General features: G+C 35.5%; 1 long non-coding RNA gene and 1 pseudogene across 2 annotated transcripts; one reads left to right on the top strand and one right to left on the bottom strand.

Annotated features, from left to right (window-relative positions):
* Nucleotides 1-1716: 1716 nt before the first annotated feature.
* LOC117239763 lies at nucleotides 1717-4173 on the bottom strand (annotated as a pseudogene).
* A 495-nt stretch (nucleotides 4174-4668) lies between these two features.
* LOC117239764 lies at nucleotides 4669-6042 on the top strand. Of its 2 annotated transcripts, none has more exons than XR_004494526.1 (2): nucleotides 4669-5087; nucleotides 5842-6042. It is a non-coding gene; the product is annotated as an uncharacterized LOC117239764 (long non-coding RNA). The 2 variants fall into 2 exon arrangements; XR_004494525.1 differs by having other exon boundaries at nucleotides 5839-6042.
* Nucleotides 6043-7146: the final 1104 nt, after the last annotated feature.

The raw sequence follows: 7146 nt of genomic DNA, 5'->3' as shown, positions 1-7146 counted from the left end.
GATACAGACGCACTTTCAAGTATGTTGATGTCATGGTATATTAGTGGTTACATGGTATATTACACAGGTAATTATTTCATATAAGTATTTTATTGTATATTAAATTTTCAATGGACTATGTTATTTCTTTTGTAGGTTATTATCATGGTTTGAAACGAGCAAGAAACAATCAAGAGAACAGGAAGAACTGTTGATTATATCAATTTTTTCAATAACAATATAACAATAATATAAGATATAATAAAATATAAAACTCATTGTATTTATTTACTTCAATTATTTGAAATAAAGAACAGCTTTATTTTCATATAAGACTTTAAGACTTTTTTAAAAATAATTACTAAGATAAAAAAACATAAAAAACATATTTTTGATAAAATACACTCACATATATATGTCGGGTTATCATTAGGATTTAAGGCGCGTAATGATCCTTCGTTTGAATTAGCCATTGTTTTACGAAACAGAGAATATATTTACGCGAATAAACAAGATTTTACAAAATATTATGAATAATGAGTTTAATAAATAATAAGATTAACAAACGATAAGTTTAACTAATAATTAGATTAAAGATTAATAAGTTTAACGAACAATAAGAGGAACGAATAATTAGCCATTGTTTTACGAAACAGAGATTATATTTACGCGAATATACAAGATTTTGCAAAATATTATGAATATTGAGTTTAATGAATGATAAGATTAACAAATGATAAGTTTAACTAATGATTAGATTAAAGAATAATAAGTTTAACGAATAATAAGAGTAACGAATAATATGTTTTACGAATAATAAATTTAACGAATAATGAATTTAATTAACGCTATTAACAATGTTCCTGGGTTCAAACGAATCCACGGTCAACGGGATAACTTTTTACTATGCGTAGAATAATTTTAAACACAAAAAAATACGATTGCTAAGACACTCGGTAAATTGCTCGATGTATCACTTTCCAAGGCGATCACACGAATGAATATCTGATGAAAATCTTTTTCGCTATACGACTGCATTTGTTTGTTATATGCTCGCTGGAAACATCGAGAAGGTTCCAATCGTTGTTGCTAGGCAATTTCTGTCAAAAGTTTGTTGTATACTCTTTGGAAACATCGAGAAAGATTCAAACGCCGTTGCTAGGCAGTTTCTGTCTGGAGATTGATTCCTAATACAACGTGTGTCCCATTATATCGACATCTCTAAAGTACAATTCTATGTGATTTCTAGGGAGAACAATACAACCGATCCACACCTTCGTCAGGCAAAACGTTTATCCCGTGACCGTGGCTACGTTCGGCGACCAGTTGTCATCTCGAACCCACTTTCGCTTTCACAAATATCAAACAATTACAAATGACAATTGCTTAATTACAGTTATGATAAAATCTAGGCTAAAGCATTAGAAGGCTTCCTCAAAATTGCAAAGGGAAGGCTCCGGTTTTCCTTTCATCTCCGACATATATAATACAAGGATATAATACAACCGAACATTTTAAACTTAGCCTATAGCGCGTGCGCGCACACACGCGCACACACATGACACACATGACACACATGACACACATGCGCGCACACACATGCGCGCATACACACATGCACACACATGCGAATGATTTCTCGAACGATAATGCATTTATTTATATTTTTCAATATCTGTCCTTACGATTGCGTATTTATTTGTTCCACGTATCATATTTATCTATTTGCATAACTGTAGGTGACATTTTTTTTAACAATTTTGCTAATATTTCATAACTTTTTAATTCATATTTCAAAGTGGTAACAGGTGTTTCTTTCTTTTCAAGTCTCCTCCATATCGGGCTTATTTCTAGTAGCCACGCTTGCTTACAAAGCAATTTTATATCTGCACAAGAATATCTTTCAGTACATTTTACTATGTGGTTTACAATATCTGTATTTTCTAATAAGTGGTTGCTAAGGTATAATTTGAATATACCAAGTCGAGCAACTTCATTGGGTTATGATACGTATATTTGCTTTTCGAGACGCCTGAGTAAAGCTGCATCAATGCCCCTAATAACATATTTACAATAAATATTATCGTTCTATTATACTAATAATAATGAAGGAATACTTCAAACAACACAATAACATATTTGGAATTTGGAGAAATATTACGATATTTTCTACTTAGAAAACATTGAAATAACGTGATATACGTACCAAGGGGAATTAGTTGTAGCTAGAAGAACTACATTAGAATTCTCATTAGACACTAATCCATCCAATCTAGAAAGAAGTTCTGATCTGAATCTCTTTGCAGGTTCAGACAATATACAGTCTCCTTTATTTGTGGCGATCCAGTCAATCTCGTCGATAAAAATAATTGTAGGCGAATGACTATAGGCAAGTTCAAATAAAACCTGTTCAGTTTAACAAATGTATTATTCATTAAATATTATATTCGAAATTCCTTAAATTCATTGCCTCATCACGAATATGATATCATTTCGTTTTCCAAACAACTATTCTATTTATATATAAATGACGAAAAATAAAATCAAATCTTTTTATACCTAGAATCTCTCCTTCATAGACAAAGGAACAAAGAGACTTACATAGACAAAGCAACTTACACGTATATACTTCTCGGAATCGCCTCTCCATTTGCTGACCAATGAGCTGGCAGTTATGTTAAAAAAGGTGCAATGGCATTCTGTCGCGACTGCCTTCGCTAACTTCGTTTTCCCTGTTTTGTATATTTCTTGTAAACACGTACAGAAATGAAAAGAATACGAGTATCTTACCTGTACCAGGTGGGCCGTACAGCAAAATACCTTTCCAGGGGAAAACGGGCCATCAAAAAAGATAGGATACTTAAGGGGATACACAACGGCCTCCTTAACAGCGGTTTTACATTCCTCTAGGCCTATAACGTCATCCCAATGTACATTTAATTTGCTTACTATGATCTCCTGTGATGATACAAAGATAAAATGGCGTCTTCTCTATATTAAGTAAGTGTTACGTAATTTGATATTTGAAGCGTTACTGAAATCACGTCATCGTCGATATACGTTGGACGGTTTATCGACGGGAATTTTATCGTTTAAAAGCTTTACGATATGTATATTAATCGAAAATAACGCATGAGATGTCCTCAGCCTCGTAATTCCGGATTATCTGAATAAAGCTTTTCAATGCATTTCAATATCTTCGATTGCATGGATTGTTCCATTGGGACGTTAAATAGCTCTTCTGATGAACGTCCATCACTCTCATTGGGGAATATTGACGTCACTGTCATTGCGAGATTAATATGATTCGTATTGTCATCAGTTATCTTCTGCTGTAGATTCGTCTCTTTCACAGGCTCACTTCTCGCTTGTTTACTAACAGATTGGGCTTTTGTCTCAATACTTCTACAAACACTGGATCATATTGTAATACGATACGTTGAATACGTTGAATACCGTTTAATATCGTTAAATAATTTAAATTCTTACGTTTTGCTTGCATTTGTCACTTCCCTCGTCATTTCCCTTCCAGTTATTTTCTTACACAATATGGGATATTTTTGAAATTTCATCTTGTAATAATTTCCATACTCTGCAACGATAATTTCCAAATCGATGTTGTCGCAAACCCGATGTTCGGGAGATAGACGAGCTTCCCGGAATAATACATCGCTAACGTCTATATACATAAAAAATGTAGTTTTTAATTAATTATAGTTTTTAACTAATTAAAAATATTTTTCGCAATGACTGAACACTATAAGATAACCATCAAACAACTGTTTTATCTCTAGGTAAGACAGGCAAAAGAATGTATTTACTATATAAATCCTCGAAGATAATTTCTTGTCTTTTGCTTTTTAATTTCCAATTTTTAGATGGATAAGAATAATTTGAATTTATACTTCATATATTTGTTTATAACTAGTTAATCTACATTATCGATTGAGTTATTCTTAACTACTGAATTACCGATGTCGAATTTTTAAATTTGGTTTCGCCTTCTCTTTCCATGATGTCCACTGATTTCTATTTCGATTGGTCACTGACACTATTCAAAAGAATTGAAACTAGGAATATATTTTAATTATAATATACTCACCCATTGTGTTCCAAATAATCACATACAAAGTATAATATGTTCCGATGACGTTCCGAAATACGACTCTCCTCCTAATATAATTATTTTTTAATTACAATAATATAAGGTTTTTCATGGAATTTTTTGTTACATTTGCGAATTCAACGAGTTACACATGATTTTTCATGAAACACGAACGTTAAAAATATTTGATACAGCCTAATTATAAAAATTGTTAGAAGCAAAAGTCATAGATACTATGTGCGAGTATCGCATGAAACGAACAGCTATTAAGAGAACTGCAGCAATATTACAAATCAAATAACAAAACACACTCGTCTGTGACGTGGAAATTCTAAATTCTAAAATCTAAAATCTAAAATCTAAAATCTAAAATCTAGAATATTCCTTACCTTTTTTCGCAGATTATAAAATATCTTATTCATACTACCTTGCATCGATAAATCACCGTTCATAGTGATACTTTCAAATCGCCTATCGTTTCTCAATGGATACGAGAATTTCCGTTTATTACTTTAAAAACAACCCGTCCATTACGTTTCTCTTAAAAAATTCTTTTAACTCCGTTGAAAACCGAGCATCAAACAAGAGACAAACGATTTGTTGTCGTGGAAATGTTTGGTTCACACATAAGCAACGCACAAATATAATGATAGAATAGCTGAGTGTGTGTACTGTATAGTAAGATGGATGCAACATGGAAATAGAAAGAGAACACCATGTATAGATACTTCCTGTCCTTGTTTAATCAGGCATGCACACTAGTGGACACTGACGCTGCTCGTATACCGCTGTTACATATTTCCTGTACAAGTGCGCGTCATTAGACAAGGACGGAACATCCTCTCTCTACTTCTCTATCGCGTTTTTAGTTCGCTCACGCGCTCTGTACTTATATCTATTACATTTCCACCATAAGCAGCGGCCGTGCAGTGACTTACAAAAGTTCCGAACGGTTCCATCCTGGGCGGACGGTTAATTGCGTTCGGTACTTCGAGGCAGGAAGGTGAGTACAGAATCGCTCCTCTTAGTACTCTTATTAGAAGTGTTATCATCGAATATAAGTTTTTTCAATAAATTCTTATCGTTTTACAATCTTTCTAGAATACAATGACGTCAGCAATCGATCATTTTCGCGAATTTATTGTAAATTAATTGGGGGAATATCTGGAGTTCTTTATCGGTTTCGACTGTAAAATCAGCAACTATTCGAATTTTTCATTCATAATTGTGACATTTTCGACTCTTCCGTTGCCAAGACCCTCTTGAGAGATTTTTGGCACGTTCCATCACCCTTGTTAAACGAGTGCACATTGGTGGATATATTGATTTTAAAAACCAATACGTGTACGAGATTTATTATCTCACTGGGACAAAGAAATCCGTTTTATTCGCGAATTTTCCGTGTTTCTTCTTAATTTTCGTGAGTGTCTGGCGCGGAGCATTATTTGAATGAACTTTTCATCGTTCAGATTATATTTCGTTTAAAAAGATTGAAATTGATGTCGAGAAGAAATGAAACAAGGTGCTCGGGCATTCTTTCGTTTCCCGGGGAAAGAGAAATATGAAAAAAACGGTCGTTCTTCCTTCTGCCATTTTCGTCCATTACCAAAATGGCATGACCCAAGTGTCCCGGGCCCTGAATCAATCAAGCGAATTTTGAATAATTTTTGAATAATATCCAGTTAATAATTTGTGAAACAAATTAATTTCATTTTATTGTTGGAAACAAATTAGTTGGATTTTTCTTTCTTTAGCAGTTTTTGCCAGAGTTGACCTGACGTGCTACTTCAGTTTCCATCTTCGCTTCTCGAAACTTCCAACGTCCTTGGTGTTGGAGTCTCCTTGCCCAGGTGAGTACATAGCTTCTAGATACTCGTCGCTGTTCATCCTTACGAGCCTCTCGAGCTTTAGTTGTCAATTGTTATCGTTAAAGGAAGAGAAGCTCGCGACAGATGTTATCGAACAAATCGTTTATTCTCGAAAAGTTCGAACTTGTTCGTTGCGTTTGAATATATATGGACGGACGCCATTTTTCATGACATCATCATGATTTGTCATGTCGTGAGTATAGCTTCTGACTACCATATGTTTGTGATTTATGTGAAATTTGACCACTATACCGTGATAGAATAATATTTCCAATGAATTATAAATATTTTACATTGTGAATTATAAATATTTGTTACAAATTATATCGTACTTGAGGTGAAAATGAACCATATATCTGCTTATGGAATACGAGGTAGTAAATCATTCGAAACATAATAACGATTAATTAAGCACATATACAATAACGTTTACGAATGAATATTGCGAATTATTGTGTGGCTTTAATGCGGTATTTAATGTTTTGATTGCGGTCTTTGAAATGGTATCATAGGTGCTGATATAATATCGCGCGAAAAAGGAAAGACCAGTGGTTAATATTGCAGGTGCACCAGTGCGTTGCGCTCGTCGAGGGTGGTTTTGACGCTGGTGCCGAGGAAAGACGCAGAACGTGTTCGATCGACCCGCGAACGTAGCCTTCTTTTTTTTTTTTTGTACGTGGAGAAATCCTCATGGACACTCCGCTGCTGCAATAATCGCGTAACAGCAGAGTAGTGTCGGACTCCTACCGACTAAAACTCCACGATGACCATCTTATGCGCGTGACAGGGGTGCTCCAGGAACCTCTTATGAATTAACTTCAGTTGCATCCCCTTCTCGCGTTCTCTTGTTCGAGCCGGCTATTGAGTGGGCGTTAGGGGGAGGTCGTTGCTCCTAGTGCTGTCACTTCTTCTGGTCGTAGTCCGTTGGGGTAGTGGCGGGGCGGCTCTGGGTCGTCTGACTGCCATCCTTCTCCATCGTCTTATCCTGCAGGGGTGAGAGTTTTTCTTTCTCTCCCTTTCCGCTCGCTCCTTCGCGAGCATAACTCGCTCGCAGAAGAGGCGGACGGCCTCGTATTCCTGTGACCCTCTCAACATCGCTTCCACAATCGCTGAGGGGGTCCACGTTTCTCCTATGGCGTGCCGCAGGGTGTAGCGGGGCAGCTCCCACGCCGGACAGAGCTCCAGGGTGTGCTG

The sequence above is a fragment of the Bombus vosnesenskii genome, unplaced genomic scaffold, assembly GCF_011952255.1.
Source record: "Bombus vosnesenskii isolate JDL3184/JDL3185 unplaced genomic scaffold, Bvos_JDL3184-5_v1.1 scf7180000014167, whole genome shotgun sequence".
In the NCBI taxonomy this organism is placed as follows: Eukaryota; Metazoa; Arthropoda; class Insecta; order Hymenoptera; family Apidae; genus Bombus; species Bombus vosnesenskii.
This window is presented reverse-complemented; position numbering and strand designations above follow the sequence as displayed.